General features: G+C 34.5%; 1 protein-coding gene across 42 annotated transcripts in view; it reads left to right on the forward strand.

Moving 5' to 3' along the window:
• The window catches only part of MAP2 (microtubule associated protein 2), a 247564-nt gene that overhangs the window by 116902 nt on the left and 117937 nt on the right, over positions 1–12725 (forward strand). For 38 of the 42 annotated variants that reach the window (XM_039844656.1, XM_039844655.1, XM_039844622.1 and 35 more), the window contains one exon: positions 6053–6120. The gene's annotated coding sequence lies outside the window, so the exon portion shown is untranslated. Of the gene's footprint in view, positions 1–5538; positions 5777–6052; positions 6121–12725 lie in introns of those variants that run through there. The other 4 variants (XM_039844617.1, XM_039844611.1, XM_039844625.1 and 1 more) reach the window with 1 other exon arrangement.

The following is a 12725-nucleotide window of genomic DNA, read 5'->3' on the forward strand; positions in this document are numbered from 1 at the left end:
TCTCGCACTCTCCCTCTCTCCCTCTTTCTCTTTCTCCATTTACAGCATCTTTTTTGGCTTCATCTTGAATGAAATAAAAACATTGATGGAATAAAGAAAAACAAAAATGTATCATTTTTTAAATTACCTCTGCAAAATTTCCAGTGAAATTTGAATATTTCTGTTGTTTAAAATGGTACATAATCCAAAAATAATTTGAAATGTATTTTGTTCTTGCATTTAGATGAGACTATAATTGATATTTAGAGAAAATCACCACACTAAGATTTAAAATGAAATTGCGAAACCAAACTGATTATGACTCAGAAGGATTAAAGCATGATTCAAGAGCAATTGGAAAATTGTCCAGTTTTCTTGTCTTATTTTTCATCCTGCTTGCTTAGAATACATTCATCTTTCCCACTGCAGGGCAAGTTTAATAAAAATCTTTGAAGATGTCAAAGATGACTATGAATGACCCCTATGTCAGTATACTCTTTGCTTTTTTATAAACATACTTTATTTCTGATTTATTCTTCATCTAAATTCCATGGAGATACTGAATATTTTGGTTTAAAACATTTCCTACAATATCAATGTGCTTTCAAACTTTAATAGTCCAACTTAGTAGCATTGAAAACCTAATAAAAATAAATGAAAGATGAAGTACACAATAAACTAACGAATATAGTCTGTCTTCTTCAATCATAACAAGAAAACTTGGTCAGGAGTCAAGTGATTCAAGAAATTTATTTGATGGGAGAGAAGTTTTGTCCTTCGGTAATAAATTTGTTCATTATTTACTTTCAAAATCCTTTATATGAGTTACTCAACCTTACTTTATTTTTTATTATGAATAATTTTGTTTTGTTGATAGTGTATAGTTAATTTTTGTAGTTTGTAAGACAAAAGAAAACCACATTAATCATTTATATACATAAATTTATTATTTTGGTGCCTATTGATTGTCTTTTAACTCCTGGCCAGTTATTATTTATCCCCTAAATAGGAAACCTCAGGAGCATATTTCTTTCATTGATGATATTATATTGAATTCATTTTCTCATGCAAATTTTAAAAAATAAGATTTAGAGGCCTACTATCGAATTTTCAAGAGATTCAAGAAACATTTCTAGAAAATTTTCAGATTCACAAATGAATATAGAGCTTCATGGCCTTAAAAAAATCAATAGCCTTTGGAGCCGTGCTTCTAATAATTTGTAATATTCTGGAGGGTGCCACAAATTGAATTTGAAACTTGTTATATTTTAATTAATGGCCAATAAAGACTTGCCCTTCCTATAGACTGGGACACTTTGTATAACTCTTTCTACTCAGTTCTGCATCCTTTTATAGTTTCTCAAGGTGTTAGGCTGAACCTATGAAATTACCATTTTTTAGGTAAAATGTAATTTCAATATGTCATGCAATTCAGACTAACCCACTAATTATGACACTTTCTTTTTTGTCTTTTGACCACAGTATACTTTTTTGTGGACCAAATTTGTTGGAAAAAAGGATATCATCTGTGGTAAATAAGACAAGACAGTGCTTAGTAAATGTAGATGTCATAATAATTTTCAAAACACACATTTATTATAGTTAGAATAACTCAAATTCAAGAGTTCTAGGTAAAAGTATAATTATTATTTCTATTATTAAGTTTTAAAAGTACAAATTATAGTAATTATAGTCAATTTTAAAATTCTATTTCAAAGTATTTTGGCCATGAGGCAATATTGCTTAATTATTCTAATTTTATTTAAATAATCTAAAGATTAAAATTTAGCCTATTTTAACATCGATAGAAGTCTGATTTATCTGAAAAGTTCTTTCTCAGCATTTAAGAGCCGATAACCTCATGCTGAGTACTTTGCAGAATTCAAAGAAAATAGGGGATAAGTCCCTATTTTAAATAAATGTATATCATTTAATTGAAATTGCAAAAAAAAATTGATGCATGAGAAAAGGTGATTTGTAATACAGAAAAATATAATATTTGTAAGCAGGAACAAGGAAATTATATAAAATACAAAGATTTTTTTGTGCATAAACAGTCCAATTCATTGACTAATGTAATTTTGACATTCACTCATTTTTGAGTGCCAATATTTTCCAATATTTGCCTTGGATACACCAGTGTCCCAAACATGTAAAGATGACTTTCTTCATGTAACTAGTAGAGTCAAGCAGGCAATAAATTGTAAACATAATGAATAAAATATTACAATATGATGGAAAGTAATAAGTGCTATGAAAAAAGGAAAAATGGAGCAAGGGATGAAGGGCTGTGGAAGGGGCATGGTTTTGATTTTCATTATGGTATTCAGCAAAGCTCAGGTTGGGAAGATGATGTATGACCAAAGACTTCATGGAGGTAGGAAGATATACCTCCATTGTTCATTCCTAAAGAACTTAAAGGGTCATATGCAAACACACAGACCAATATGTTTAGGGAATGAAACCAAGTCTCTTCCAGAAGAGCCACAGGAGTGAGCTAACTGAATCCGGAGACATAGTTAAATAAAATTCTTAAAGATCAGGATCTGAGATGAAGCAGATACAAAAGAGGGGCAGAGACATAGTGTCATCAAAGTGAGAAAAAGAAGGGCGAAGTTAGATTTCTATTTACTTCTGTGTTCCCTCCACTACCACTGAACTTCCTTGAGAAAAAAATGTTTTCTTTTTCCCAATTTGATTGTCTGAAATTTATGTGTGTCATCAAAATTGAGAAAATGAACTGACAAATGGTGCTAAACCAAGTTCTAGAATATTGTCAAAGAGAGAAAGTATAAGAAAAGACTACAGTTTAGGATGAAGCATAAATATGAAAAATCTTTAAAAATTCATGAAAGTCTCTCAATTATATGTTGTCTTGCATTTTTAGAATATAACATACTTAAAGGCAGAAATAATATTTTACATATAGTGCTTAATCTACTATGGACATGTTAAAATAATAGTTCCTCTACTAACAAATGAGGGGGAAAAAAAAGAGAAAGAATATACCAACTCATTCTCATTGATTGAGCCAGGTATCTCCAAATGTTAAGTGACTCTCGGAGACTATCAAGTATTATTGGAAGCTGTGCTCTTTTTCATACTGACCAGAACCATTATATGTACTTTTTAAGATGCTGATAAAATGTGATTCATGTTTCAAGAAATGACAGTCTTGTGCATCATTTTCTTGTGTGCTCAGAAATGAGCAACAGATGACAGTATATTAAAACAAACCATTTGCTTTGAAAATAACAGTGTCCAAAATCATTGAAGAAAAATACACATTTAACAGAAAATAGAATTAAAGGGACACTTTTTGGAGGAGAAGAATATCCTAACCAGCACATAGGATTCCCTGAAACTTGAAATCCCTTGTAATTATTACCTAGAGTAATCATATTTTTAAAAATATGATTTATTTATTTTATAGCTGGGGGCAGAAGATAGGGGTAGCAGCGACTGTATTTTAATATCAAAAAAATATAGTCAGACCTATAGAGGAGTTAACCTAAACGCAATGAATCATAAGATCTGACTATTTAAAGAATACTGTAGAAAGGAAATAAAAACAGTAAAACATCAAAGTCAAAACCCTAGTCACAATTTTACTGAGCATCTCCCGAAGGTTTTAACAGAAATTGCTCCCCCCGGTGGTTGTTTTTGAGTGTTTTTTGTTTGGTTGGTTTTTTAATTTTACCTGGCCTCCCAATTTTCTGGCTTCATTATATTAGGTAACCCCAGGAAGGTTCACATTTTCTATAACTAAGAGGAACCTTGGGAAGCCAACTCAATGTGATTGCCCAATTTCATGCTTTCATAAGGAATGATGCTATGGATTATAGAGTGCCTAGTATATGATCATTAAGTTCAGGCTCGACATGATAGGTTCAGAAAAGGGCAATCATGCTTGATTCATCTGATTGCCCAACTGGAAATGAAAGAAAAGCAGTGACATAATTACCCCAGATTTTTTCAGGCCTTCAGTACTGTACAGCACAGATATTAAGCAAAGCTGGTTGTCAGAATGATCACAATGCATTTTAAAGAGGAAGATCACTGCTTTAATAAATAAAAGAAGACAAAGGATATTTCTAGAATCTGTTTTGCCTGCAAACAGAATGTAAGAGAGCTTGGAAAGAAAGTTATTTGGTGAAAGGAGAAAAGCGGGAGACCTGAGGAAACTAGAATGGTATCTCTTTTGGATCCAGTCAGCTTTGTGACCTTAGTCAGATTCCCTGGGCCTCAGCTTTCTCACCGATGAAACAAAGGGTGTAGACAAGGGTGAGTGGTGTCTATGAATCCAGTATGTGGACAGAGGCAAGGAGTAGCAGGATCCATCTCACACAAAAGAACCATAATTTGAATATTTATGAAAGCAAAATTAGTCATCAAAAAGTGGAAGAAAAAGGTGGCTAATGGAGAATGCAGTTGCATTCTAATGCATTCAAAGTATTGATAGAGACAATTCCTCCCAGAAAGAAAAGAATGAAACATATCATCTGTCTCTAAATTTCTTTCTCTCTTAACTATTATCACCTTATTTTTCTTCATACTTTCTGTTTCTGGTAACCATGGCGATGCTCCCTCCCAGCAACCTTCTCCACAGCTGATCCTTTTGGTACACATTGTATTTGCTCCATTCACTGATGCAGGGAGCTAACAATGCTGCAAAAATTAATTTATTAACATTTTTTTCCATCGCTTTTGTCCAGGAAATAAATACAGGGAATTATTCCACACTTAACCTCCCTACATTAGGGGCACTGTAAAACAGGAATATTCAACTGTTAATTTCACTTGCTGACATAAAGGGACACTGATTATGCCAGAGATTCAATTCCCTGCCTTGGCCCTTAGGGACTATAAAGTCCCAGTACTCAAGCTGGTTGCCACCTCCTTTTGCTTTTGTACGTAAAAGGAATAAAATAGATTGCCCACAGAAATTACACATCAACCCGGGTTTCCTAATCCTCTTTGTTTTTTGCTACATTCTCCCTTGTTCAAGGAAGAGATTTCCAAGTGCGTAATTATCAGTTACAAGGGGACTGATTTTTTTTTTTCCATAAGAAAATATACATAAGTATATTCATTTCTCTAATGAACACAGCTATTTATTTTGGAATATATATAAACAATATGTGATACTCAGTTTTAAAATATTATAATTATCTGCCAAGGGCAAACATCAAAGAATTTCTGATGTCATTAATGCGGAAAATAAAAATTCCCATAAACTGTCATTTAGTCACGTCCAGTTTGTGTAGCCTAACTTATTTGTAATCCTATATACCAGAAAACTGTCTACTTAAGCACTCTGTGTGTGTGTGTTTGTCTGGCATTAACACAAAGGAGACCAGATGATGACATTCAAAGGCTTATAGACTCGACTCCTGGGGACACACTTGGATGGAGGCAATTAAAATGCCTGTCAGGCATTTGGTACCAGAAGCCCCTACGGCAAACCGCTAAATCATAAGCCAGGGCTGCACCTTATTGTCAGTGAATGATGGCGGAGCTGGGTGGCTTGTCATCATTCTCGAAAATTCTAAGGCTAGTGAGCTCTCTCTCTCTCTCCCACTCGCCTTATTTTCCTTTTCGCCACTGCGGGGACTTTTTCTAATTTGCAGCTTTCCTTTCCCCGACACACACAGACAGGAGCTGGTGGCTTGCAGACTGCAGTCTGTCTGGAGCTAGAGAGGCAGAGCGAGAGCCAGCCCATGGAGAAAATGCTCTGGGAGAATTCTGCAGCAATCCTCAAAGACTAGACTTGGGTGGTATCGCGGCATATGCGCTGGTAATGGTCTCGGGTTTTTACATTTTTATTTTGTTTTATTTTTAATCTTATTTTTTTCCAAGGATCCGCTTTATGTGATCTCAAAGCAAAATGCTTTAAAATTTGTTATTGAGCTTCCGAAAATTTCAAGTACTGCATTGTTTATACTACAGATCTCAAGACATAGATTTATTGTCTGGATATAAAGAATGCATTTTGCTTACTGGTAAGTGACAATTTTTAATATTTAGTTAACAAATCTATACATGTATGTTTCTTTTCCTTTTGTTTCGGTAGATTCTTCAGTTTGTTGTCTCCAGCCGAGGAAACATTGATTGGGAACCACTCATTCAGAAAATTAAAAGGTACCACATGTTTTGTTTGGATGTTTTAAATGAGGGAAAATCAGGGAGGAATTGGAATGTTGTTATTTAAAATAATCTCTCTGTGGCTGGTCTTTTATCTTTAAGCCTATGTTGATCGTCGTCTATAACGTGTATGATATCGTAGGCAGAGAATGCCATTGTCTGAGGCCGTTTTGATTAGATTTCTAAAGAATTTTTTTTGCCTGTGTTGCAAGTTATTAACAAATATTAGTATGTCTGGCTTATTTTGGGACTTTTATTATTAAAACGGCTAAAAAAAAGTACTAAATTCTCTCAATGAAAATTCAGTAATTTGAATGTAAGACAAATATACTAAGTAATGATTTTATATAAGGGAATCCTGCTAGTAATTTATTTATTTTTAATGACTAAATGAAATGGCTTGCCCTTCCTAGGTAGAAAGCACTAGAGACGAAAGCCCAGGAATGACTCAGTATTGTTGGGTTTTACAAGTAAAAGATTGTAACTTCAAAAATGCTTTAGTCTTTAGCAACAGATATATTTAAAGGATAAGGTTGTTAGTTATTAAAAGAACTGATTTTACATATGCTACATTTGGCATTGACAGCATAAGAAAGTAATTCTTTATCTTGCCACGAAAGCAATTAAATTCATTGATCGCGGCAGGCCTTATGCCTTACGTGAAAAATATTAATTTTCAAATTCAGCATTGGGATATATATTGATTGGAGATGACAAATATGGGTATTGTGCTTTCTTTAATTCTTTAAGACCATCTTTGACTTTAACGTATCCTATCAATAAAACCTATATTTATAGTTTGGCTTTAAAAAATGGAAGACATTTTCTTCTGCCTTACTGAGAAGATCAATAACATCATTTAAGCCTTTCTTTGGCATTCACATAATACTTACCCTCAAGGCTATCAGTCCGGAATATTTTACGTAGTAAGGTTAGTTTTTTAAAAATATACTTAAAAAATGGCTACTGTTCAACTTGTGATCCTGAAATACCAGAAGTATATGTGAGTGTACACCTATGCATGCGAATATTTACAGCCGTTGAAGGAGACTAATGCATTGTCCTTGTTTAATTTTCTCTGCAGTGTGTAATTATGAGAACCTTAATTTATTCATTCCACAAACACTTCACAAGAGCCTTGCTCCTGTGGGTGGTTATTGTGGGAGAGGGGGAAGGGGCAGATGCATCCAGAGTGTAGGCAGCATCATATAATATTTTTTCACAAGAGAATGAATTTATTAAAATGAATCAGTGTGGTATAAAAAGGGAAATTGCACTATTTCAGATTTCGAACAAAATCTAATAGGCTAATCTATTGGATTCATTTCATGTATTCAGAGATACATGAAATAGATTGCATTTTTTTCTCAGAAACTGCTCAGTGGAATCATGTATGAAATTCCCAAACAGGACTTACTATTCCTCCTGAATATTGTAAAACCTTTTTTTTTAGGTTTCACTCACAGTAAGTTTTTTGTTTGGTGGAAAACAACAACAACAAAACCTCATCTATTTGATATTTTCCTATCTAACTAAATCCATGCAGTAATATATTTAATATGAGAGTCTTTCCTAATCTTCAGACTCATTTAGCAAGTCATATTAATTTTGATCTTTAGGGTATTTACATGAATTGGAAAAGGATGAAGTTATTATTTAACCACTAAAAAAAAGCCTTCAATATATTGTCAGTAGGAACTAATCAACTCAATTGCAACTTATCTGGGTACTGGAAAAGTGGCATATCATCTTGCTAAGAGCCTCTAGGTATCTAAATTTTCTGACATCATTTTAACATTCATCTAGGGCAGTGTTGACAGAGTTTGTATTATAAACCAGAGTTTATTCAAATAGCCTGTTACATTGTCAAATTTGAAAAGAATTTGACTATTGGACTCAAGAGAATCAGGGATCTGTATCATGGTTTGTTTTTAATCAAAAATGTCTTTGTTAATTTCTTATTGATTTTTCACTCATAGTTAATTCCTCACTGATTTTTCACTCATATCTTCAACACATAACATAGTGCCTGGACCGCTACGTAGGAGGTCAGTAAATGTTTATTTAATTTTTTGATGGATAAATGAATTCCATCTGCATTTCCCCCATTACTTTTTTGTTCTTTTTCACAAGATTTTGCACTGTAAGACAGACATTTAGTACATTTTATTTTAGTTACCCAAAATATTCATTGTCTCTTAATTTATAATAATTAGTTCAATAATACTAGGTAGAAAAACAGGCAAACCATGTGTAGAAATTTCTCCAGGCTCTATGGCAAAGGATTTTTCTGGCTTTGGGTTAAGATGGAAAGAATTTTCGAAATGTCCCCTTTCGCTTTCATCATCTTGGGGAAAGATGCCAACCTGCAGCATGAGTTTTGCTTTATGGACACTTCCTAACTACTACTCCCAGGCTTGACATTGTTTATTGCTCTTCATGTCTTCAGCCAAGATTTTGCTGCAGCAGAGGGGAGGAGGCCTCTCCTCTGTCTTTCTAAATGTAACACTCGAAATGATGTCATAGTCTTCCTAAACGCTCTCTTGTTCATTATGGACTAGTAAGTATGACATCATTTTAGATGTATATGCTTGAGGAATCTGTAAAGAAACTTCTTGAATGATAATAGCTTTAGAGAAATCTTTCTTGTTGTCATTTGTTTTTACTAAGGAAACCATATTTTTTTGTTAACTATGTGCCAGATAATATTCTAAGCCTTTAACACATGTTATCTCATTTTAACGCTCTCTACAATCCTGGGAAGTGGGTACAGTCTTCCTTTTACAGATGAATGAACTGAGACTCCAGTTGGGTGATCAACACAAGTCTGGCCCAAGTCCCTCTTACTAACCACAACTACACTGCATTTTTTCTAGTGAATTTTTTGGCTCATAGTCATCGTTTTAATGTTTTATTTATGCACATTATATGCATGTTACTGCAATAAGGTTAAAATGGTATGCTTTTGGAGTCTTTTATACACATAATATAGAAGTAAATATATCTTCAGATACTTTGCCATAATATTCAAGCACTAGTATATTTTATATTTTTAATATATATATTTTATTTTTGACCTGAGGAACTTTATTCTTTAAGGAGGAATGTCAGAGACCAATTAGGAAGTTTTCAAATAAATGGATTCATAAAGCATCTCCTATGTCATTACAATGAAGTCACATTACTGAATTGCATAATCTATATTAGAAAATTAGCCAGAGAATTCAAATGCTAAGTAACATAACAGATCATATCTTGAAAAGATTTTTTTTTAATTTAAATAATGGTGGAAGAAGTTTCAATGGCTAATTAAATAAACAAGCAGGGAACGGTATCATGAACAGTGAGGAAATACCACATTCAACCTTAAATACAATTTTCTAACCTAGAAAAATAACTGAGGGCACTAACAATTAGGCATGTATGTATTAAGATATTCTACTTGCAAAAGAGTCAATACAACAGAATGCTTTTGGAGCTCAGTGGGTGTGGCAGAATAAGACAAGCAGCACCAAGGCTCGTTGGTACTGTAAGAGACACATGAATAATTTCTTGAGGGACTTCGTTGCACAGCAGGTTTACTAACAATTGAGAAAAGACTTAACAGGAAATATATCATGGAGGATGAGTCTTTTGAGATGGAACTTAGGGATGAATAGAAGTATTCAAGGGAGAGAGAATGCGTGGAAGAGCTCCTGAAAGAATAAACATTAGCAAAGGAACCGAAGGAAGTGAATGAACAGGCTTGGAAATAGACTGATCTCAATTGAATAGGAGTATAAGGCAGAAGGAGGGGATTCTTAGAAGATAAAGATAGAAAAGTGCGTGGAAACTGTTAGGTTTTATCGTATGAAATGGCTAATGTTCTACCCTTTTTGAACTACAAAATAAAAATTTTATTCAGTTCAACCTAATACATTGAAGGAGAACTTAAATGCCAGGTTGAGGGTTGTTGGTTTTTTTCCAGTATTCAATGGGAAGCTATTGAGTGTATTTTGAGCAAGAGACTACTATTACCTAAACTGCATTTTCAGATGACTTATTTTATAGCTGTGTGAGATAAATTAGAGTTGTGTATGAGAGTATGTTGAAGAAAGCATTACTTTGGAAGCTGTCATAGGATAATGTAGGAAAAAATGAAGCCTAAAGGAAGGAGTCGATAGTGGGCATGAAAAAAGAGGTCATGATAATAAAAGGCGTTTCTGAGTTCGAATTCATATTGCAAGTGCGTGATTGGTAGGAGGAATGAAAAGCAGAAGGGCTCAATGGTGACTCTAATGTTTGAATATGATAACTGAAAAAATGAGAGAAAGAAGATAACTAAAAGCTACTTGAGGAGAGAGGACCTCTTTTATTTTTGTTGTCTTGCTGGTCTCTAGCAGACTGCCTAGTATATAGTAGACAGTCAATAAATGCTAATAAATGCTGACTGAATTAGTGAGAGAGTGAATAGAAAATGACGAGATGAGTTTAGGCTGTGATGGCTAGATATGTCAGTGATCTGGTCTGGTAAATTGAAGAACATGGAGATCCAAAGCTGAGAAGAGAAATTAAGGAGATAGGATGTGGATGACATTATCAAGATGAGACGAGGACCAGAGAGAACACTCCTGACAACACCCACATTTAGAATGCAAATTGAAGGATAGGAACTGACAAAGTTAAAAGAAGATTAAAAAAAAAAAAAACAGCAAAGAAAGAAGTGGACAGGTGAAATAGAAAACAAAGCTAAACTCAAATTTTCCAGAGAAATTGAAGAATAAGAATAAATAAAAGACCGACGAATTTATTTCAGTAACATTTTCTGTTATTAAAAACAATACACACTTTGTAAAATTTATAAAATTTAAAAGAGTATAAGGAAGGTTATATTAGCCACCCATAAGTATACAATTCAGAGATAAAGAGTACAGGCAAAGATTTGGGCTTGGGAACCAAAATTCATCTTCTGTGCAGATAAAAGCAGGAGAAAAGAGAGTGAGACTTTTCTAAAGGTAAAGAAAAGACATGGGGGACCTTACATATCTCCTGGACTTTATCTTAGACTACAGGAAAATTCACATACTCATTCAGAGACTATTTACTGAGCACCAAATCACATACCCTTTTCCTGCCCTCATGGAACTTTCCTTCGGTAAAGGGGGATAGTCAATGGTTAAACAAATAAAATTAAAAGATTACTCAGATTACTAATTACTCAGCAGTTGTGCAGAGAACGGATGAAAAGGCAGTAAGAGTAGATGCTGGGAGATAAGCATCTGAAAATTTACAGCAGAGACGAATCAACTAGGATCTTATTAAAATGCAGATTCAAAATCTGTACGTTTAAGGACAGGCCTGAGATTTTTTAACAAGCTCCCGGGTGATATCAGTGCTGCTGGTCTTTGGATCATGCTTTGATTAGCAAGAGGTGGAAGGTGAAAGTCCAGACAAGAAAAATTAGAAATGATTGGAGGAGTTGTTATGAGCCAGTCAAATATGAGTCCTTCTCTCCATGCAGCAGCACTATCGGGGGGAAACCTCTTCGATGGCGAGAGAATTGACCCTTTTCTGAGTTTTTTCAATCCAGCTACTTGTTTTATGAAAAATCCATTAAACCAGCCCTAATGAGCTACTGACATTTCATTCTTTCTTCCCATGCTCAATACTTATTATGCCCAATAGAATGAATTCTTGTGGCTCAGATTTAGGGATGTGATTGAACATAACTCTGTGCCTGTTTCTCAACTCCAATTCCTGCATCATGATTTCTTTGGACTTTTATCCTCCTCTGTGCCTGGATGTTCAGCACAGTTCTGGCTTGCTTAATTCTCTGGCCCCTGAGCTCTTGATATCTTTCATGTTCCTCTGTGCCTGGTAGTGAAGCTTCCAGGTCTCCACATCCCATCTTCTTGACACTCACATTTTCATACAAGCCTTGAGTCACTCTGCTCAAAGCCACAAGGGTCTATTGAGCATAGTCTCTGATTTCAGGCATGCGTTTTTCCCAACAAAATTATTTCTTTTTGGAAGGACTGTTTTGGTTGATGACAGCAACCTGCATTCTTCTGAAGGAAGGATGCATGTGCTTGTGGACAATTGCAGTGTTCTGAGGGCCTAAGTGTTCACAAGAAGCTTGATGGACTGTGTCTGGCGGGGTGTTATTTTTCTGCCTCCATTGCTCAGCTCTAACTCTCAGTGCTCCTTGATAGCCACAGGAACTTGGGAGCATTTTGTTTGATTTCTCCCACACCACACTTTGTAGCTCTAACATACCAAATAAATAAACAAGAAATCTAATAAATATGGCAAACTCATCCAGCAACGAAAACACCTTAAGTGCATATGAAACATCTGTGATGTCCTTATATTTAATAGCATTTATCCTTCGTTTAAAGGTCTGGTTCTGTCTCTGACCAGATCTCTGGACCTAGTCACTGTCATTTAGTAATTCGGTGTTTACTTAAAGCCAAGTAGGCATGAGCAGTGTCATTAGAAACTTTAAATTAAGAATTCCAGTGATGTGTCAAATTAGTTTTCATATGAACAGAACTCAGTTTAAATTGATAACCACATTTCTTCAGGGGGAACATTTACAAAATGTCCTTGAGGAGGGAAGCTGT

This window comes from Pteropus medius, unplaced genomic scaffold (genome assembly GCF_902729225.1).
Source record: "Pteropus medius unplaced genomic scaffold, Ma_sr-lr_union100, whole genome shotgun sequence".
Taxonomy (NCBI): Eukaryota; Metazoa; Chordata; class Mammalia; order Chiroptera; family Pteropodidae; genus Pteropus; species Pteropus medius.